General features: G+C 41.3%; 1 protein-coding gene across 8 annotated transcripts in view; it reads left to right on the top strand.

Moving 5' to 3' along the window:
- Positions 1-23,210, top strand: part of TBL1X (transducin beta like 1 X-linked) — a 198,685-nt gene that overhangs the window by 89,662 nt on the left and 85,813 nt on the right. For 7 of the 8 annotated variants that reach the window (XM_064143035.1, XM_064143036.1, XM_064143037.1 and 4 more), the window contains one exon: positions 19,988-20,095. The gene's annotated coding sequence lies outside the window, so the exon portion shown is untranslated. Of the gene's footprint in view, positions 1-19,614; positions 19,729-19,987; positions 20,096-23,210 lie in introns of all 8 variants that reach the window. The other variant, XM_064143042.1, reaches the window with a different exon arrangement.

Below are 23,210 nucleotides of genomic sequence, written 5' to 3' on the forward strand. Positions count from 1 at the left end.
TATCTTCCTTAAACATCATTTCTGTTTATTTCTGGCTTCAGTTGAGATTAGGAATACAATGACACTTGGCTGAGACCCTACAGAAGGAGAGGCTGGTTTGGAAATGTGAACTATTTTGAGAACTGAGCTGTGCATTTGCTTCTGTATCTTTGTTTTTAATGTCTTGCTTAGATTTCTCTGATGTTTTTGTGATAATTGTAGGTGCCACTCCCATTTTTTAAGACAAGCTTTTTGATCAACTACCTGAAGGGAGGCTGTAGCCAGGTGGGGTTGGTCTCTACTCCCAGGCAACCAGCAACAGAACAAGGGGACACAGTCTCAAGTTGTGCTGGGGGAAGTCTAGGCTGGATGTTAGGAGGAAAATCTTCACAGAGAGAGTAATTTGCCATTGGAATGGGCTGCCCAGGGAGGTGGTGGAGTCACCGTCCCTGGAGGCATTCAAGTAAAGCCTGGATGAGGCACTTAGTGCCATGGTCTAGTTGCCTGGCTAGGGCTGGGTGCTAGGTTGGACTGGCTGATCTTGGAGGTCTCTTCCAACCTGCTTGATTCTATGATTCTATGATCAACATTCTACAAGTCTAGCAGTTATTGCCTGACACACCAAATAGAATTAGAATAGAAATAAACTAGACTAGAATAGAATAGCCTAGCCAGGGATAGATTTTCTTTGTGATTTAATATGAAATGCAAAATTATGACCTGTAAGTCTGATTAAGTCCTACAGAAAATGGGGACCTGTGAAGTCCTGAATTTCTTGGGTTTGTTGATCTAATGAAAATAATATTCAGGCAATGTTTAGTCTCAGAATTTTAGAGGAAGGTATCAGCTCAACTGTGAAGAGACTCTAGCTCTGCACCTGGACTTGGCCAAGGTAGTAAACCTGTGTTTGGCAGCTGTAGCCTTTCCAGCAGGTGAAAGGCTTTTCTTCAGTTCTGCTTACCAATTTAGCAAATGGCTTAAACATGAGAAACTGGTGGGAGATTACTAGGCAGGAAAGCCCCTACTTTTTCCCAATTAGTAATTTCATTAGTAAACCAAGAAGCAGATGAGATCTGCTGGGTTTTGTGTCTTGGCAGACGTAGGCATCAGAAATACTCAGTTAATTTTGCAAATCATAGACAGTTCCTCTTGTATGTATTGTCTCAAAATGCATCACTGTTTTACTGAAAGTCATGCAAAGTGTGCATAAACTCTTATTAACTGGTAAAACATTATTTACTGCATTTAAAAGATGGAATTGTTTTGACATTTTAAATGAAGTTTAAATTACATTTTTAGGAAGTTATGGCCCTGCATATAAAGGGGTCACATGAAGTGTAAAAACAATAAATGTGCTTTAAGACAAATTATTCCACAGTTATGTATGTAGCACAGCTTCATAAGTAAGTTGCACAATCTTCTCCCAGGCAACCAGCAACAGAACAAGGGGACACAGTCTCAAGTTGTGCTGGGGAAAGTCTAGGCTGGATGTTAGGAGGAAGTTGTTGGCAGAGAGAGTGATTGGCATTGGAATGGGCTGCCCAGGGAGGTGGTGGAGTCACCGTGCCTGGAGGTGTTCAAGAAAAGCCTGGATGAGCCCTATCCAGTTAACTAGACCCATGGCACTAAGTGCCTCATCCAGGCTAAACACCCCCAGCTCCCTCAGCCTCTCCTCATAGGGTTTGTGTTCCAGGCCCCTCACCAGCTTTGTTGCCCTTCTCTGGACATGCTCCAGCACCTCATAGGAAACAATGGTCTGCTAATTTTTAAAGGGCTTGGGGTTTCTTTCACAGAGTTGGTGCATGTTCATATTCAGTGTCATAGAATCATAGAATCAGTCAGGGTAGGAAGGGACCACAAGGATCATCTAGTTCCAACCCCCCTGCCATGGGCAAGGACACCCTACCCTAGATCAGGCTGGCCAGAGCCTCATCCAGAGATGGACATTTTTCCCCTTGTTTGGGGTGGAGTTGGTGAATGAGACGAGAAAAGAGAATCTCATAACCAGTTACTGGTTTTGGAAGTTATTATTCTTAATCTTTTAAAATATGACTGTTTGTAGATTAAGACTTGTCAGAGCAGAGTGAAGACAACAGAACAAACAGTGCTGCACTTTCCAGTTTACTGGTCAATCTTTCTACCTCATGAGTAGATCTTCACATTTTTAAAGTTCTCTGTCATGTTAATTTTTGAGAGTTTTTAGGCATAGGGGTGGAAGACAGTTCCCTGCATCAGGGTTAAACCAGATCAGACCATGTAGCTGCAAAGCAGACCAGAAAGAGAGGGAGCTTATGGGGAAAATCAATTGTTGTTAGGCTGAGTACAAATTAAAGCCAGCTTGTCTCACTGTTTATTTAAGAGGTGAACTTTACTGTGACTGGTGAATAGATCATGAACCTAAATAATGTCATTGTTTTACTCGTTAAAGCTGGAGCAATGAAGCAAACAGTGTTCCAGCAGCACAGCTGCATGTCTTTCTGTGCATGGTGTCTCTGGAATGAGATGAGGTAGTGCTGTTAGGAAAAAAATCAGTTAATTCTTTGTTGCTTTCAGAAGTAAACCTTAATTAAGTGGTATGTGATCAGGATAGTACAGAACAATTCCAGATCCCATTGGAATGGGCTGCCCAGGGAGGTGGTGGAGGCACCGTCCCTGGCGGTCTTCAAGCAAAGCCTGGCTGAGGCACTTAGTGCCATGGTCTGGTTGCCTGGCTAGGGCTGCGTGCTAGGTTGACCTGGATGATCTTGGAGATCTCTTCCAACCTGGTTGATTCTATGATTCTATGATCTCTAGAATGACTGCTGTCTGTCCTGTCCTGTGTTGCCCATCCCCCTGATGTTTATACATACCTGCATGGATGTTTTTTAAGCTGTCACTGAATGTACAGGCCTGGGGGTAGTTGTTTCATTTCACAATGTATATAAACCTCTAGGTTTATTTTGTACTGGATAATATTTTGCTAACACTGGTTAAAAAAACCAAATCTCAACAACATCATTTATATAATAAGTCACTAAACACACAGAAGCACATTTTTATATGTATAAACTCCATATCATGGTAGAAATGAGTCTCCCAGTGCTGTGCATTTATTGCCTGGTTAAAGTTACTCAACCCTTGGCCTTGAACCACTGTAGCATGCCTCAGGTGGTAAGTAAATTGCACGGAAATGTGCTACTTGTCGTGACTTATTGCTTAATTTACTCTTTGGAATAAGTTTAGTCCCGTAACAGGCAAGCAGATCACGAAGCAAAAAAAGCATTTAGACAGGGACAAAATATTCGCCTTCTAAAGCCCTTTCCAGTGTTGAGTCACTTATCTTTCACAGAAAGGAATAAAAAATGAAATGAATGGCATGCCTCTGCTTCAAAGAGTTTTGCAGAATGTTTGTATCTGTCAGCAGACTGATAATGAAATGCCTCTTCACTGTCCCTGTGGTGGGTCTGTGTTACCATCTGATGCTAGCGTTCGAGCCGCCTTTTCCCAGGGAGGAAGTAAAGTGCCTGTACCCAAAAAAATCACCCTGAATTCAAACACGTTCATCACCTTTAATGGTAATGACAGTCTGGAGTGCACTTTTAGAATTACAGAGTCAATACAATGCAATTTTTGGGATGATTTATTTTGAATGTGGTATTTCTGAGAAGTCACGCCAGTGTCTCTTTTGGAACCAAGGTGATTTTTCCATCTGAAAACACCCTGCAGTTACATAATTTTGAATAGCTCAGCAGCTCAAGAGAAACCAAAGGAGAAATAACAAGATCATTTCACTTCTTTGTAACGAACTTTGTTCTTCCAGTGTGTACATTGCAATGCACGGAACAATCACACAGATAATCAGTCATAGTTTATGTTGCCAGAACCTTGTAATAGTATTTACTTAGTGATAGATATCTTTATGCATTGCTCTTCTTCCTTTTTCTTTAATTACTTATTATTATGTTACAGTGTATCTTTTTGTTCTTTGGTGCCTGACTTCATGTTTTAGAATGAACTACCATTTTGGAAGGGAGGATGTAGCCAGGTGGGGGTTGGTCTCTTCTCCCACGCAACCAGCAATAGAACAAGGAGACACAGTCTCAAATTGTGCCAGGGGAGGTCTAGGCTGGATGTTAGGAGGAAGTTGTTGGCAGAGAGAGTGATTTCCCATTGGAATGGGCTGCCCAGGGAGGTGGTGGAGGCACCGTCCCTGGAGGTGTTCAAGAACAGCCTGGATGAGGCACTTAGTGCCATGGTCTAGTTGACTGGCTAGGGCTGGGTGCTAGGCTGGACTGGATGATCTTGGAGGTCTCTTCCAAGCTGGTTGATTTTATGGTTCTATGATATCTAGTATAGCTAGTATATCTTGCTGTATTCAATAACATCAAACTGTTGAATAGTCTATACCTCTGGTGTTTCCTATTGATCATGGATGCAGTGTTATTAAAATTTTTAATTTCTTTAATAAGTTTTTAATACTTTGGCTCATGATGGCAAAATGTAGTACTCAGTACCTCAGTGCCCAAGCCTAGACCAGTAGAACACGAGTCTAAATAAATAAGGCAGTATGAAGACCCTTGAAATACAGTAGAAAATCTTTACATTTAGGGGTGAGCTGAAGCATGTCAAATTTACAAACTCATTATGCACTTTGGTAGTCTACATTTCACAGCATCAAATCTTGAATGAGTTTTTATCTTGTAAATTATGAGTAGGTAGGGCTTGAACCAAAATGAGTTCATGGACTAATTTTCATCCTTACTATATGGCCGATATAGTGCATTACTTTGTTCCATTTGCAGTGTTTCTTCATGAGCCTGTCCTGCCTGCCTTTTGCAAAACAGTGTAACTGCACTTACCCTGTTTTGAGAATAAGTGAAGAGGATTTCTCTATTAGAGTCACGTTGGGAATTGCAGTGTATTTAAGAAGATGCATTGGTTGTATAGGGAACGGTGACTATCCATACTTTGTCCATACTGCAACCATTAGCACCCACAGAAAAATGTAAACATACCATTCAAAAAAATATGGGAAGTTGAACAGAATAATAACAGAGTACATAATGAATTTTTACACTGTCAAAGAAGGCTCTGAAAGAAATCAATTAGCCCCTGTGTAATAATAATATAACACCTTGAAACAAACTTTTGCTTGGATGAGAGAAAATAGGGATTTTAGTATCGATGTTGGAAAGCAGTAGTCTCCATGAAGCAGTTCTGGCTCAGTAACAGGTTTGCTGTTATGTTAATTACTGGAGATCACTTCCACTTTCTCTTACATTCATCTTAAGGTTCACCTATTGCACACGTGTCTGTGTGTATGCATTCAGGGTGTGAAACCCTACCCTGAATTTGATAGCAGTTTTGTTACTTCACTCATCTATGGCAAGCAAATGAAACCTGCTTTAGCTGTTCAGTAAGGAAAATTATGTTGAAACATTTCTCAGACCTTCCTGCAGTTTTCATTGTACCTATCAGGAGAAAGTGGAGTTCTCACACTTCGATGTTAAAGGCCTAGGTAGAGTTTTAGTGTATTAGACTATTAAGAACTATGGTGTACACCTCCATATATTTTGGTACTCTAGCCAGAAACACAGGCATGGTTTTGCAGTACAGCTTCTGACATGCAGGCTTCTCCATCACTCACATAGAGTCATAGAATCAACCAGGTTGGAAGAGACCTCCAAGATCCAACCTAGCACCCAGCCCTATCTAGTCAACTAGACCATGGCACCAAATGCTTCATCCAGGCTTTTCTTGAACACCTCCAGAGATGGTGACTCCACCACCTCCCTAGGCAGCCCATTCCAATGCCAATCACTCTCTCTGTGGAGAACATAAATTCTGATCTATCTTGCTGTGTAAAACAGCTGTGGTAATTTATTCATTTTTATGTGGTTGGGGTTATTTTGTTTGTCTGTTTGTTTTTTCTTACACTCTCAGTAGGGAAGTGGCAAAGTGATTGGTAATTCTTTGTGAGAAATTGTGTAGCAGCAGCAGCAGTATGCACAAACAGCATTCTTCCTAGAGCTACAGTTAGAAAAGCCCAAAGCATTGCCTATGAGCATAATATTTAGGGCTCCAAAACAGGTTAATATAATAAGTAGCAGAAAATATATTTAAGGACATAAAGGATAAATATAAAATAAATGTTGTGGTGTCTTAGTCAAAATTAGTTTTGCAGAGTACAGTGAGGTAGAATCATGAAGTCTGAGTGATTGGTTCCATTTGCTGTTAATGTTCAGCTCACATGTGCTACATTTTCTGCCCTGAAAGAAAAAATATGAGTTCTCTAGAATAATCCAGCTTTTCATTTTATTTCGCAGCCCTGTCTAAGCAGATGAATCTGATAATTCCTTAAATAGGAAATTTGTCAGCTGAGAGAAACCTAGAGGGCAACAAATGGGCAGTGATGACAAAAAGTCTTGAATGCTGAGAATGTTGTTTCGATTCCAGACTGCTTAAAAATATATTTGTCTGGTGGAAGGTAAAATGTTACACAGATAACACAGGAGATTTCCTGGTCATTGCAGACAAACACACATACTCAAAGATGTTTGGCTTTTGGGGGGAGGTGTTTTTCTTTTGTTTGTTTGTTTGTTTTTCTGTAGGCTTAACCCAGATAAATTAAATTGCAAAAGCTCTCAGGGAAAAAAAATAACGTCGGGACACAAAGCCCTGAAATCAAAGCAGCTCTGCCTTAAGGCAGCAGAGATTTCCTTATCTCATCCTGCTGTTTCTAGGTATTGCAAAACATATGGCTCACCTTTAGGGGCAGTCCCCAAACAGTGGGAGATGTTGCATCCCATCTGTGCTGCAGCAACTGGAGGTGCAACAGCAAGGTGAATTGAGGACGCCAAGATCACTGTATTTAAACTCACTTCTGGTTTGCTGATGTGATTTTTGGGAGGGCAGGGTGTGTTTGGTTTGGGTGGGTTTTGTTATCTGCTGCATCAGTGTGCTTAAAAAGTCTGAACAAGGGTACTGCTGGAAAGGTACTTGTTTTGAGGAAACTTCACAGCCTGAATCAAGAGTAAGAATTTTTAGATACTGGGAAAATAAAAGAACAAAAGTAAAGGATGAGGACAATTCTGTGTCTCCCACACTTTATTCTGGCAGCTGCTGAATTGGTTTCTGGTGCCCACTATTCACAACTGTTCAGTATTGCTCCCATGAGATTTAGCTGGTCTTGAAGTCACTCCTTAACCTGATGTGTTCACTTCAGGTTAGTTTAAACACTTTTTAACTCTAACCTTAAACTCTTTATCAGAATAATTTTACCATAAGCAGTTTCTCCACTGCTATGTTCAACAGGAATGTAAGAAAATGGTGATTACAAGAGGCAAGAGAATAAGGCTGCACCAGTGAAGCTGCACTCAAGAAGTGTGACTGCAGCTTGAAACTGCACACTGTGGTGCATAGAATAGGTGCATAGTGTTGGACCACACCTTGAGTACTGTGTCCAGTTCTGGGCCCCCCAGTTTAGGAGGGGCATTGAGATGCTTGAGCGTGTCCAGAGAAGGGCAACGAGGCTGGGGAGAGGCCTTGAGCACAGCCCTACGAAGAGAGGCTGAGGGAGCTGGGATTGGTTAGCCTGGAGAAGAGGAGGCTCAGGGGAGACCTTATTGCTGTCTACAACTACCTGAGGGGTGGTTGTGGCCAGGAGGAGGTTGCTCTCTTCTCTCAGGTGGCCAGCACCAGAACAAGAGCCTTAAGCTACGCCAGGGGAAATTTAGGCTGGAGGTGAGGAGAAAGTTCTTCCCTGAGAGAGTCATTGGACACTGGAATGGGCTGCCCGGGGAGGTGGTGGAGTCGCCGTCCCTGGAGCTGTTCAAGGCAGGATTGGACGTGGCACTTGGTGCCATGGTCTAGCCTTGAGCTCTGTGGTAAAGAGTTGGACTTGATGATCTATGAGGTCTCTTCCAACCTTGGTGATACTGTGATACTGTGTGGCTAGACTTACTGCTACCATAATGAAATCGAATTGTTTAATACCTCTCCTCGAGAATTTCTAAGCAGAGCTTCTTTTAGTGTATGCCTCAGAATTTTCCTAAATAACTTGAAAGGCTAAGGCAAAAATTGCTGCCAACACCTTGCATCATCTCTCACTAAAGCACTGAGGTGTAAAAGAAACAAAATGTGTACACTGAGACACCAAAGCCGTCATCTCAATTTTTTGTTGCTGCTGTTATTGTTATAATTCTTCTCTGACTTCAGCAAATCTTTGTTATTAGGTTCTTCTTTTCCTGCTATTGTAATGAAAGAAAACCACTCATTATAATGAAGACTGAATATTTGTACAACCCAGCTTCCTTATACATATACGTAAATTGGAATCAAAGTTAAGTGGCATGAACATCCCTGACGTGTTCTGTCATGAAATAAAGAAGTTCTGGCTCATTTAACAGCACACTAAAAGCAGCTCTGACTTTTCATAGTTTTATCAATTTGCAGAGGGAGAGTTTAGTTTCCAAGATGAAAGACTGACGTGATTTCCAGAACTGCAAGGCCGTTTCATTTTGTTTTGAAGTCTATGGTAATTGCACTTCTGAAACTCTGGGGAAAAATCCCCTTCTAATGCTAACTAAAAGCAGCATCATATGCTGGCTGCATAAAATTCATTGCTGTAAAATACATCAAGTTGCACTACGCTCTTAGGACATACATACCTCTGTGTGTGTGTGTATATATGTGGGGGGGGGGGGGTATTTATGTACAGATTTAGAAGATTCTGCATAGTAATTCAGATTATTATTTTGATCTCTATGACTTTCACATGTTCTGGATTTCTTAATTCAGTATTTGAAAAAACAGACCTTCTCTTTACTGAACAGAGCCAGGAGAATTTGGTAAGTAAAATTCCTACCCAAGTAAGTGTTAAATACTGTGAGAGACTTCTTGGTGTAGGAATTAGTGGAAACATTTTCCTTTTTCCACTCTTAGACCCTTTATTCTTTGCAAGCTTTTAAGGAAGTCATTTGAAACAGCAGAATCAGGACCTTTGGGCTTTCATGTGGAGTAGCAAGGAGGAGAAATTTTCAGGGTAAAGGAATGCAACTTAACATCAATTTTCTGCATTTCAAAAGCCCTTCTCTCTTCTCAGCAAGTTTAATTAGTTGAATTTTCAAGCTTTGGTATGGTTTTCATTTGGTTTGAGGTTTTTTTAAGTTAAGTTTTGACACTCCATTAAGATTTTTCACAACGGCCTTGGAACATTCATGGGTTGGACTTGATGATCTGTGAGGTCTCTTCCAACCCTGATGATACTATGATATGATATGATATGATGAACTTCACTATGTTGGAATATACCACAAGATAAAGGATCTATACCATGTATGACTAAACCATTTAGGTAACTGTATGCTAATGTTAAGTAAGTTCTTGGCTACTCTTTCAGTGTGTTCCTTCAGTGAAGTACAGACTAGAGAGTTACTAGAAATCTGAATTGCCTCTTAAAATGCATGAAAAAAAACTGAAATAACAAACCAAAGATGGTTAGCTTTTGCTACTTGCTGTCTTAGAATTACATTTAAGCATGGAACATCACATATTTTGAAATCTAATGTTACCAAAATTGATTAAAGGAATTTATGCCAATCTTGTTATACAAACAAGTTTTTCTCTTGTGTGCTAGGCAGAATTCTCATATATACTAAATCAAAAGAGGTGAATTTGATCTCAGATGTATAGATAGACCTTTACTCTTACAAGGCATATCGTGATGACAGCAAGTATCAGCCATGAGTTTGATCAGATCAGTGCAGTGTAGATCACTTCTGCCATGGTTTTTAGAACTGTCCTTTATTTGCACACTTAAAACCATCACCGTTTTTTCAGTATCTAGCTGCTTAAAGTTGCCATTTCCTTCTAGGTCTATGCTACCTACCATGCAAAGTGTGATAGTTAGTGGAGTATGACTCCAGCTTTAAGTTTTATCCTTCAGTGATTTCTCTCTTCCTCAAACTCTTTTTTTTTCTCCTTCTATTAAAAAAGCCCCAAGAATTTAGTGCAACTGTTTCACTATCCGTATCTGTATATTTGCCCCTGGCATAAAATAGAGGAATCAGGAATCTATTTATGTAATAATTTTGGAAGTGCTTCACAGAGCTATTATTTGCCTCAAGAATTAAAGAATTGTCTGAAATGAGCAATAATATCCAGGAAATTCAGCTTCTGTGACAGAGTAGCAAGCTTTTTTTTGTAAACCAAATGAAAGTAATATTACATTCCCTGTCTGGCAAAGAGAGTTTCTTACTTAGGAAATTCGTGCCTGGGATCTATTTTATTAAAAATAGGTAAAAGCTGGAGCAGACTTTTCTGCCTTTTTTGCTACAGAATGTCCTTTTGATTAGTTCTGGTGTTTGCTCTGCTCAGTACCACTGCCTTTCAAAAGCGCCTGTGGAAACAGGAGTGTGAAGCTCTGTGTTTCATCTGAAAGTGTGACTGACAAGTGTTGAGGTTCATATGGGTCAGGGCAGCCCTTGCTCAGGATACTGTCTGCTCTTTTGTAGAAGCAGCAAATAACGCTAAACAGAGGAGATGAGGATGGGAAGGAAGAGAGTGGCTTTGAATGACAGCAAAGCTGTCTGGCTGATGTGCAAGTGTCAGTGTCATTGGGATGAGTTTTCTGGTTTCAGGCTGGAGGGACGGAGTGAGTGGAGAGTGTATGCGACACTGGGATTTCTGCTCCTGGCTTCACATGAAAAAATCTCCAACAGCTCAGTACTTAATAACCTCCTAAATACTCTACTAAGCACTGTGAACACCTGTGACTGCATTTTCAAAAATCAGGCCTGTTAATGTCCAAGTAGCTGCTAATTCCTTGGCTGTCTTCTGAGATGAATGATTGGTCTTGATCCGAGGAAGTGCTGGCTGTACCTCATCTTGCTGCTGCTTGACTTCCAAGCTAAATCAGTTTATGACCTCTGAGTACACTTTTGTTACCTCTTTCATTTTAAATATTTAAATGTAGCTTTTGTAATTGCTGTTTGGAACTGCATTCATACTGATGCCCTTTTTTGTAGCCAGAAAGACGAGGCCATGGGTTAGCTTTAATTTGTAGTACTACTTTTCAGAGAATTAATGTCAGCTTTACAACAATCAAATTGATTAAGCTTATGTAGAAGTAGTACAATGAGTAATTTCTTTCTGTTTTGTTATTTTGCAACATCCCAATTTTCTGTGTCTGTAATGACAAAATCCAGAGGAAACAACCACATGATACAATGCTACCACTTTCTGGTTCTTAGTGATTACAAGCCAGAATTAGGATTATTGGCTGCAGTATAATGGGTCTTGAAGAAGAGTGCCTTTTAAACCTCCTCTTTTCTTGATCTTCTTACTGTTCATTACCAGGTTTATATTTCCTATCCCACTTGTTAGAAAGGAAGTGTTGTTGTTGTTTAAAAAAGTACATTAAAATTCAGTGTTTTCACAGTTACTCCATTTCAGCTGTGTGGCACATTTGGGAAGAACTTGTCTGCAGTCCCCAGACCTCTGCAGAGGTCTGCTTCTGGGGACCTGTCTGGAAATAAAAACTGCAGGGGATATAGCATTAAAAAATATTCACTGCAGCATTAGAAAACTCTTCCCAATAAAATACTTTTCCCCATACTTTTATGATAATTCTCTAGCAGCTTATAAAATGCTAAGTTCTATGGCAGCATGATGTTCAATTCCTATTTACATACAATTCTAACAGCTTTAACATTTAATTTGTCACCTATTGTTCAACAGGATGTACAAGAGTTAAATACTACAGAGAAATTTTAACTTGACAGCTGTAGTCAGGTCATCTTCAGGGAGGTTACCCTGAAAACCATCCTCTTATCTAAACTTCAGAAACTTTTGAATGGCTGGAAAACTTCAAAAAGTTTCCTTCCAGTGGTTGGTTGTTTATTATTTTGGCATCTTACAGTCCCATAATATGCATATATTTTGGTTCCATTTTCTCTCTGATAGCTCCAGCTTTTTATAGATAGAATCACACACAGATCACACAGAATGTTAGAGCTTGGAAGTGACCTCAAAGACCACCTAGTCCAACACCCCTGCCAGAGGCAGGATCATCGAGAGTAGGTCACACAGGAATGCATCCAGGTGGATTTTGAATATCTCCAGAGAAGGAGACTCCCCAACCTCTCTGGGGAGCCTGTTCCCAGTGCTTTGTCACCCTCATAGTGAAAAAGTTTTCCCTTATGTTTACATGAAGCCTCCTGTGCTCCAGCTTCTACCTTTTGCCCCTTGTCCTATCACTGGGCATCACTGAGAAGGGCCTGTCTGTGTCCTCCTGACACTCACCCTTCACATATTTGTAAATAACAATGAGGTCACCTCTCAGTCTCCTCCAAGCCAAACAGACACAGCTCCCTCAGCCTTTCCTCATAAGGCAGATGTTCCACTCCCTTAATCATCTTTGTGGCTCTGTGCTGGACTCTTTCCAGCAGTTCCCTTCTTGAACTGAGGAGCCCAGAACTGGATGCAATATTCCAGGTGGAGCCTCATCAGGGCAGAGTAGAGGAGGAGAACCTCTCTTGACCTACTAGCCTAATACACTCCAACGTGCCATTGGCCTTGTTGACCACAAGGGCACATTGCTGGCTCATGGTCAGCCTGTTGGCCACCAGCAAATCCCAGGTCCTTTTTCCCAGATCTGCTCTCCAACAGGTCCATCTCTAACCTATACTGACCCATGGGGTTGTTCTTTCCCAGATGCAAGACTCTACACTTGTCCTATACTTAGAGGGCTAATCAAACAAATAGCATTGTTCAGTACTGGTTAAGAGGTGAATGTTACATACCTGCTTCTCTCCTCACTCAAAATAATGCAAGGGGTTTTTGTTTGCAAAAATGGACCTGATTAGGAATGAACCAACGTGTTGGTTTGAGAAATAGTAGTAGTAGAACGGGTCCTTATAGCAATGATTCAGTCATCTGTCAACCTGATAAATGGATTAGTGTAAGAGGTGTTCCAGTGGGGAAATGTAGCCCATAGGGCTTCCAGCTAATTATATTTAAGTTGTTTAGTACTGCTGGGAAGCAGCATCTAGGCAATTACTGAAAGCTTTGATGCAGTGTGCACTATTAGAGTGTGTTCAGAAACTCATTACCCTTTCATGCTTGTGTTGGATGAATTCTAGGAAGCTGACATGAAACACAGAGCAGGAATCAATAACTAGAAAGGCATTTTAGTTATCTTCTGATCCATTTCCTGATTCAGCAGCTTCTTCCCTAGTGTGTTTCATAATAGCTGCTGTAATGTAGGGGGAGAGTAGGATTTAAATGCATTAATTGCCATATGTACACATCTGGTTATGGCCATGTGTAGCTGTAGTTCCACTCAAGATGAAGTTGCGAAATGTTCTCTGGGGACAAGCCTTTCCCTGCATTCCCTGTGGCATGTCCAAAGTGCCTGCCACCTCTATTCCTAGTAAGTTGATTGTAGTTGTTTCTCCTAAAGCCTGACCTCACAATGTTTATTTATGCCTTTGCCACATCAAGATTGCATTACTACAGTGCCCATCCTGTCCTACCTACAAAATTTCTCGGAAGCTACAGCTAATCCAAAATGAAGCTGATGGTTTTGGCTACATGTATTTTACCTTAAGACAATTGTGCTAGCTCTGTCTTTGCTGTGGACTGCAGTTCACTTTATTGACCCATCTAGAGAAAGCTGCACACACTTTGCGTTCTCTCGATGTGAAAAACAACAGATACTTCCACGTAATCCCCTGCAGTTGGATACCTCCAAGGTGTGCATGCTGAAAGCAATGTGGTATTTGCACAGCTGGGGACCAAAGTCTTGGAAGTTAATTTCTTAGGTCAGAATGACAGATCTACTCAGGGCAAAAGTTACATGAATTAAACTGAGTGGGTTTCTTTTTAAGCCTGCACTTACCATCACTATTAACTGTTTTAAAAGTAAGGGCAACACAGAGGAGACTGCATGTCTTCTTTTCTGTTCCTTCTTGTATGCTTTTGCCTGAGGTAGAGCTAAACAGACAGACAGGATGTTTCACAGTTCAATGCTGCTGAGGGGGATAATTCTTTCTCACTGACCTTCAGTATCATGGATTTCACAATTAAGCCCTTCCCTTTATGTTTCCATCACAACAGTCCGAGACACGCTGTGCTTTTTGTTTTATGTTTTTGTAATGTTCAGCAGAAATCTCATGTGCTACTGTCAAGAGAGAAGTATTGGTTTAGATCTGGACTCATAACTTAGGAAAAGTAGCATTTGATTTGCCTGAAGGTTGCTAAAATCAATGTCGTGCTATTTGATCCATGTTTATCTTTCTGATGTGCATGTAGGGCACAGCACCCGTGAATCCATGTGCTTAAAAAAACACCCTCTTAGAGTACAAAGCATTTTCAGTGGTGGTTCCTTGCCATGGTTACCAAGAGCTAAGCTTCCCATAAATCCATTATCACTGCTGAAAGTCCTGGCCTATCAAATAATGGCAGCTAGATCGTGTGTCTCCTGTCTCCAGAACTGTTAGGGCTGATAGAGAATATTCACTATGCTGAAAGACACAGCTGAAGCAGGACAAAGCTGAAACATTCAAAGCATCTGTGCAGTTAAAGCGTTGACTGTGGGAAATGATTTTGAGTCGATGCTGTGCCTGCAGCCTCCAGTCAGGTTTTAAGGCTGGTTGTGTTGAGTTGCTGTTTGGCATGCTGGAGAGTTCGTTTGCCTCTGGAGGAGCCTTTTTAAGAAGGGTAGCAGAATACAGCCAAATTAATATGCTTCTGAATTTTTTTAATTCACTATTCCCACTGACTTTCAGAGTTCGTAAAGGTATGTTACAGAGGGGTTTGAGTCTGCATTTGGGGTGAGAGATAAGGCCCATTTGAAGGTTATTAAATAATTTATTAATATATACAAAGAGGATTTCCCCCAAACTTATCTACAGCTATCCCACACAAATTCTTTGTATGTGGTTGGTGAAACTGTTTTGCAGAATGTCTATTTACAGCCAAATGAAGCAACTTGGTAGGGAGTTAGAAATGTCCTGGTCAGAGAGTCTTGTGGCATAAAGTGCCACTGGTAAAGTTAGTAAAATGCCCTAGCAACTTGAATCAAGAGAGTTGAAATACTCACTAATTGGACGTCTCGGTATCTGTGGTCCCCAAAATATACATATATATACATATATATATATAGCGAAAGCCACGTGGTTGATCATAGAATCATAGAATCAACCAGGTTGGAAGAGACCTCCAAGATCATCCAGTCCAACCTAGCACCCAGCCCTAGCCAGTCAACTAGACCATGGCACCGAGTGCCTGAGCCAGCCTTTTCTTGAAGACCTCAAGGGATGGTGCCTCCACCACCTCCCTGGGCAGCCCATTCCAATGCCAATCACTCTCTCTGCCAACAACTTCCTCCTAACATCCAGCCTAGACCTCCCCTGGCACAACTTGAGACTGTGTCCCCTTGTTCTGTTGCTGGTTGCAATGACTGCCCAGACTACGTGAGCTGCGCCTGAAGGACTGCCACGTTCTTGGGAAAGGTTCTTAAGTCTAAAGATGTAAAGTTTTTAAGGAAAGACAGTTTTTTTCATTTATTTGGCTGCTCAGGGTTTGCCCTGAGAAAACTTTTTGCAGTAGTACTATGATGAATATTTATTTCAGAGTTGACTCTTCAATTTCTAACTGACTCAAGACTTTTGTCTCCTTTGTCAAACCTGAGCTTTCATTTATGGTACATCTAAAATTAAAAAAAAAAAAAACCCTCTCCTAACTTCTTGGAGGAGGTGACTGTGGGGGGAAAGATGAATGTCTAGAGGGGACTTTTTTTATCATAGCAAGGCGTTAAGTACAATTTATTTATTCTGTAAGACCTTAGGGAAAATACAGATATATGCAAGCACTGTATGGGTTTTTCTGAACAGAAATTGCAGTTCCAGTGTATAGGTGCTCTGTGGAAATATGATAGAGAAACCCAGCATGTTGCATTGTGTCCTCTTGGAAATGGTGGTCCTGAGTTTTGGCTCCACGTGACTGCAGTGTTATCCATGAGGGAGGTGATTCTTCCCCTGTACTCAGCACTGGTCAGGCCACACCTTGAGTGCTGTGTCCAGTTCTGGGCCCCTCAATTCAAGAGAGATGTTGAGGTGCTGGAAGGTGTCCAGAGAAGGGCGACAACACTGGTGAGGGGCCTGGAACACAAACCCTATGAGGAGAGGCTGAGGGAGCTGGGGTTGTTTAGCCTGGAGAAGAGCAGGCTCAGGGCAGACCTCATTGCTGTCTGCAACTACCTGAAGGGAGGCTGTAGCCAGGTGGGGTTGGTCTCTTCTCCCAGGCAACCAGCAATAGAACAAGGGGACACAGTCTCAAGTTGTGCTGGGGGGAAGTCTAGGCTGGATGTTAGGAGGAAGTTGTTGGCAGAGAGAGTGATTGGCATTGGAATGGGCTGCCCAGGGAGGTGGTGGAGTTGCTGTTGCTGGAAGTGTTCAAGAGCAGACTGGCTGAGGCACTTAGTGCCATGGTCTAGATGACTGGCTAAGGCTGGGTGCTATGTTGGACTGGATGATCTTGGAGGTCTCTTCCAACCTGCTTGATTCTATGATTCTATGATCCTTGTACACACTAATTGCTGGCTGTGCCTCAGGGATAGTCACAGCTGTAGTTAAACCCCTGATTATGCTTAAAATGTTAAATCCATTAAAAACACTAAAATCAGAGCACATCAATGGAACTTTTGCAAGTGTTGGAATGTTCTCTTCACTAATTCATCTACTGTATAGGAATTGCTTTTAAAAATATGTTTTAGGTTACTTCTGCGTGAGGGTGGCATAAATATTGATGTCCTGTTGGAATCTTCCATATAGTCATGATTTACTCCAAGTATAATCCCCCAGGGCTTGTTTGAAAATATTAAAACTGTTTATCAACTTGAAACAGAGCAAAACATTCATGTTGTGTACTTGATATCCTGCGTTTCTTTCCCATGGAGTAAAATGTGACAGAGAATGCTTTTGTAGTTCTCTGCTTGTTGATGATAGCTTGTTTATCATTTAAACTCTCCTGTGCCTTTAAAAGCCAGAAAGGAAAGGGATAATAAATTAACAATCCAATTAATGGGGTTTTATTGTGGAACAACATTAAGATAAATGTGAATTGTAACATCACAGCTTAGGTTTCTCCTCATCTGTGTTGTTTAGTAAAAAGAAATAAAATTACTTAGTCAAAACTGTGGTATATAAATGATAGAAATGGTATTCAGAGATAAATCAGATTGGAAAAGCATTTTTAAATCTCTATTCAAGGGAATTTAGTAGGATTTACAAGCATATTCCTAAGTGATATGACTGATTACTTTAAGTTCAGGTACTCTTACTCCTAGCCACCTGCAGAGCTAATAGTTTCAAACTGTCAATCTGGTCCTCATTTTCAGTTTCCTGAAGTCACAGAAAGGGATCTGGGGGTGCTGATCGATACCCACCTGAACATGAGCCAGCAGTGTGCCCAGGTGGCCAAGAAAGCCAGTGGCATCCTGGCCTGCATCAAGAATGGTGTGGCCAGCAGGAGCAGGGAGGTCATTCTGCCCCTGTACTCTGCACTGGTTAGACCACACCTTGAGTACTGTGTCCAGTTCTGGGCCACTCAATTTAAGAAGGATATTGAGATGCTTGAGCATGTCCAGAGAAGGGCAACGAGGCTGGTGAGAGGCCTTGAGCACAGCCCTACGAGGAGAGGCTGAGGGAGCTGGGATTGGTTAGCCTGGAGAAGAGGAGGCTCAGGGGTGACCCTATTGCTGTCTACAACTACCTGAGGGGTGGTTGTGGCCAGGAGGAGGTTGCTCTCTTCTCTCAGGTGGCCAGCACCAGAACAAGAGGACACAGCCTCAGGCTGCACCAGGGGAAATTTAGGCATGAGGTGAGGAGAAAGTTCTTCCCTGAGAGAGTCATTGGACACTGGAATGGGCTGCCCGGGGAGGTGGTGGAGTCGCCATCCCTGGAGCTGTTCAAGGCAGGATTGGATGTGGCACTTGGTGCCATGGTCTAGCCTTGAGCTCTGTGGTAAAGGGTTGGACTTGATGATCTGTGAGGTCTCTTCCAACCTTGGTGATACTGTGATATCAGATGATATGTGTCCCTGAATCTCATACCACTCATCCCAAGGCCCTGAAGTCTTTTTTGATTGTTCTGGGACTACCAGTCATTATTTCTTCTCCTACATTTTCTCTCCATGAAAAATTACTTAGGTTGTGTAATAAGTGATCTGTAATTTTTTAAAACAAACTGCACAAGCTTGAACTCTGAAAATACTTCACAGTGAAGTATGCTCTACAGTATGACTATCTCTTTCTACAGTGTCCTTTAATCTTGAAGAAGCTTTCTACACAGATGAGCCAGTTCTTTCCCTAGTATTTGTCATCAGAGCAGCCACAGTATGTGTTAGCATTGTGTAGCATCATGGCAGAGTATTGAATAGAGATTGTTTTAATATAATACTCTTAACAATTTTCCCATGAGACACAGAGAAGTTGTAATTAAGAGAAAAATCCTCTAATCGCTGTTTGGATTTCAGCTTTTCTATTTACACAGTTATGCTTCTTGAGTAGATTATGTTTTGCATAAACACAACACCCCAGAAAATTGAGGTGGGAGAAAAATTGGAAATCAAATGGAGAGAGGTGACAACAGTCATCTCAGAATGACCTCAGATAATTAGAGAGGTAGCCAGGTAAGTGGAGGTTCATACACATTCAGTGGACAAACTCAGAAAAACTATTGGCTTATACCTGATGTATTGTTAATACTTTTTAATACTTCAATTTCTTGACTCTTGTGTGTTCATTCACCTCTGAATTGAATAGGTACAACTCCTTCTTATGTGAGTAGTTGTGTTTGGTTAGATAGTGGACATTCACAGACTGTATTGGGTTGGAAGTGACCCTGAAAGGTTATCTTGACCAACCTCTGCTGCAGTGAGCAGAGACACCTCCAACAAGATCAGTCTGCCCAGGGCCACATCAGGTCTGATCCTGAATGTCTCCAGGGACAGGGCCTCAACCACATCCCTAGGCAACCTCTTCCAGCATTTTACCATCCTCATTGTAACAAACTACATGTCTCTCAATGATGTAAATGAGAGCATTAGTACTGGAGACTGAGAATTTGAACTGGATTTATGAAAGCTTGTCCTGCTGATGTGTTTAAATATTTATTAAGTTGATTGTATCATAAAATGATCCTTAATGTATAGTCTTAGAAGCTATTAGACACTTGCGTGGAACAGTATCATTAACTTTAAAAGCCCCCAGTGAATATCTCATTTTACTTTATAGAATTTAATTACTATATTGTACAGACAACACCTGAGCCATAAGTCTTAAGACTTGAAATGCAGAAATAGAAAACTAGTTAATATATGTGGCAGCTGAATGTGGAGGAAATACAAAATAAGGCATTACTCATCAGTTTTTGTGGCAGGTGTGGAAAAGTCTGGAAATAGGTTTATTAGTGCAGAATACCAGGCTGTGTTTCATGGTTCATTTTCCTAAATGCTTTCCTTTAGACTTTCTCCCCAAAACACAGAGGAGGGTAGTTTCTTTGGCCTGTGTGCTACTTATTGCACAGAAGTGACACTCAAATCAATTCCCACTGGAAGCTTTCTCAGAGAACGTTTCTGTGTCCCCTCCTGCAGTTCTGAGGCAGCATGCTGACGTTTCAGTTCTGTGCTCAGCAGTGGTTCTGGATTAATTGCTTGCTGACGTTATAGTTGACCAAAGAAGCTGAAAATTGTTGAGCCAAGCTCAGGGTACATTGGCATTCTTCCAGATTCCTGAAACACTGCATGGCTTTGAAAAGCACTTGAGTGATGTGAGTGGGTGGGACTTGCCCTTACCTCTGATTCTTTCTGTGATGGATGCTAGGTTTTCCCCTTTATGGTTCTGCCAAAGCTTCTAAGTTGGGGGGGTATTACCTTGGTGAGTGCCAAAAGTAAAGGGAGTCAAATGCTTCTGTTTTGATGAGGTGACGGAAACCAGCTTGACAGGTACCTCTGTCTCTCATTCCAGCCCTCTCAACTGTCAGATGCGGTGATCTCCATGGTAACTCAAACCCCCAGACTCTTGACAGCAGCCTGCGAGGAGCAGCATTCAGCAGCTCAAGGGTCTCACGACCAGGTAAGCCAGAAGTAATTGTCAGATGAGCTTACCTTGGGTATGTGGTTTCCTGTCCATATGCACTTCTGGTTCTTCCCTGATGAAGCCACACATGCAGATGGTTCCTGTGCATAACAGTGCTGTTACTTAAGGCTCAAATAGAGAATTTCTGCTGAAAGTCTACATTTATTCAGGATTGTTTTTTAAGCTCCACATTGAATTATAGAATCACAGTGTAGCAAAGCAAAGAAGTACTGTACAGTTTTTTAAACAGCTTTGGTGTTAAGTAAATCCTATGGTAGGAAATAACCCCCAAACACATCAGTGGTAAGATCTGTCTTACCACTGTACCTGAGCTCTCACCCTCCTGCAGTACACCAGAGGATGTTTGTGTGTTTGTCTAACATTCATTGTTTCTCTGCAGCTTTTTCAAATTGCTGCTGTGCTCTTGTCACACAAAGTCCTAAATTCCTTGCTGTAATAGTAACGGCACATGGGGCATTGCGGTTAACATCTTGAGGAGGTAACAGAATGATGCCCCTTTGTTGAATTACAGAGCAAATACCATGAGAAACCAATATCTTTGCCACTTTGGGAAAACAGTGCAGGGATATAAAGCTGTATTCACTGTTCCAGTATCACTAATACTGTGAACAAAAGTGTTATCTCTTATCTTATGCACTTATGTGGGTATGGGGGAGTTACTGCTGCTTTCTGTCATAAGATTTCACTGGCATTTGTAATGAATTGTCTCTGTGCTATGAAGATGGTATTTATTGTGGACATCCTTGGTTTCTATGCACTGGAGTGTGGTGCACTATCCCCATCTTACAAAGCAATTCTCACTGCTCTGAGTAACCACTCTTCTACTTTGAATAACCAGCCTGATATTTTTTATGCTATAACTGCCATCAAAAATATTTACTACTATGTCATTGATGACACTCTTAGATAATGTTCTGCTGCTACTGGATGATTTTTCTGGAGCAACACAGAGCACTCTTCTTGGATGATTATTTCCTGTTAACAACTACTATTTTATATCTATATATTAATCTTAATGTGGTGCTACTGATTATGTTTTTTTAACCTAAACATTGTGTGGCTGTAAGATCAATGCTGTTCAAAGGTCTACGTGTTTCATTTACAGAATAACTTCTCTTGACCACAGTTTGTAATATTATTAGAAGATTAAGTCAAACTTTCTCTTTTACAAACCAGGTTTCTATTAAATGGTGTTGACTGCCACCAATTTTATTCTTCCCAATGAATGGATTCCTTATCATTTTTGTTTGTGTGTTTTCTTGTTTTGCTTGAGATTAATAATGGATTAGAGCTCTATAATTACTGGGATCATACCACTTTCTATCTTCAAATAGTGGCAGAAAATGCCACTATGCAGTTGTACTGCATTTCTCTCATGCTCTCAAATGTATTGAAAATTAGCATCATTGAAATGATACTCTCACAAACACTTAGGACTCTAAGGCACAAATTATCTTGGTGTGCTAATTTAGAGTTATCTTTTAATATTCAGTTTAGTTACTAATGGCCTCTTTAAATGTAAAATTTTTTTTTTTCAACTTACAGAGAAGAAAATATTGGTTGGTTTGTTGTGGTTTTTGCATAGCATGTTGGTGTTCTTCTAAGACATGAATCAAGAGTTGGAGGCCTTTTGCTTTCTTGTCTGTTTTCTTTAACCAAAGATTTCCTCTTTCAATTAATTACAAGCCAAGGTTTGGGTTTGTTTTGGATTTTATTTGTAATTTGTCTTTCAAACAGAATCTGTGTGATTAGCTGGGTTTTTTCATAGAATCATAGAATCAAGCAGGTTGGAAGAGACCTCCAAGGTCATCCAGGCCAACCAGCACCCAGCCCTAGCCAGTCAACCAGACCATGGCACTAAGTGCCTCATCCAGGCTTTTCTTGAACACCTCCAGGCACAGTGACTCCACCACCTCCCTGGGCAGCCCATTCCAATGCCAATCACTCTCTCTGCCAACAACTTCCTCCTAACATCCAGCCTACCCCCAGCACAACTTGAGACTGTGTCCCCTTGTTCTATTGCTGGTTGCCTGGGAGAAGAGGCCACCCCCCACCTGGCTACAGCCTCCCTTCAGGTAGTTGTAGACAGCAATGAGGTCCCCTCTGAGCCTCCTCTTCTCCAGGCTGCACACCCCCAGCTCCCTCAGCCTCTCCTCATAGGGTTTGTGTTCCAGGCCTTTCACCAGCTTTGTCGCCCTTCTCTGGTCACATTCCAGCACCTCAACATCTCTCTTGAATTGAGGGGCCCAGAACTGGACACAGCACTCAAGGTGTGGCCTGACCAGTGTTTTCCACAGGTTACCTTTTTTGGACTATTTAATCCAGGACCTTTGATCTCTGATGGCAGTGGGGTAGAGAGAGTCCTCCCACATTTTCATCTCTTGTACTTTCTCCAAAATGCAGAATTCTCTTCTAGTTTACTTAGCCTGTGAACCTGCATGCTTGTGATTAACTGAGTTTAACATATTGGCTGCACAGGTGATATTTGAAAGCACATTCTAGCAGTAAGAACTGGGAGTGCCTGCTGCGTTAGTACCGACCACGTGGCATATGTAGCCGTCTCTCAGATGGACATCCTTTGTAGCTCATCTTGTGTTTTACAAATGCTTATGTAAGAAGCAGATCATCCAGTTCTCTGATAGTTTGCTGGTTTACTTTGTCTCCTATTAGCAGCTGTATATCCTCCTGGGATCTTCTAGCGTATTATCTATACGAACTCAAGATTCGTTCCACCAGCTTATCAGTAATTCTGAGAGATAATGGTGCTGGCTTTCTTTCCCTGAGAAGTTACAAGTACTGATTTTAATGTTTTAACAGTGGCAGTCTGCCCAGCAGTTTAAAGTGATAGCAACTATGCAAAACATCTCCTTAAACGAGTCTTAATGGCCTCGCTTACCTGTTTCCTTGGCCTCTGATTTTTCTCTCCACTCATATGTAGGGCTGAGTTTGTATTGCATCTGTTTGGGTAACACCTTCCAGTTTACTTGAGAAGCTTTTTTTTGTCCTTAGCCAGAGGTAATATCCACATGTTAATGACATGAAGCTTATTCTCTAAATAGGACTCCTTCTCACCATGGATGTGAGTTGCTGT

Source organism: Pogoniulus pusillus, chromosome 5 (genome assembly GCF_015220805.1).
Source record: "Pogoniulus pusillus isolate bPogPus1 chromosome 5, bPogPus1.pri, whole genome shotgun sequence".
Classification (NCBI taxonomy): Eukaryota; Metazoa; Chordata; class Aves; order Piciformes; family Lybiidae; genus Pogoniulus; species Pogoniulus pusillus.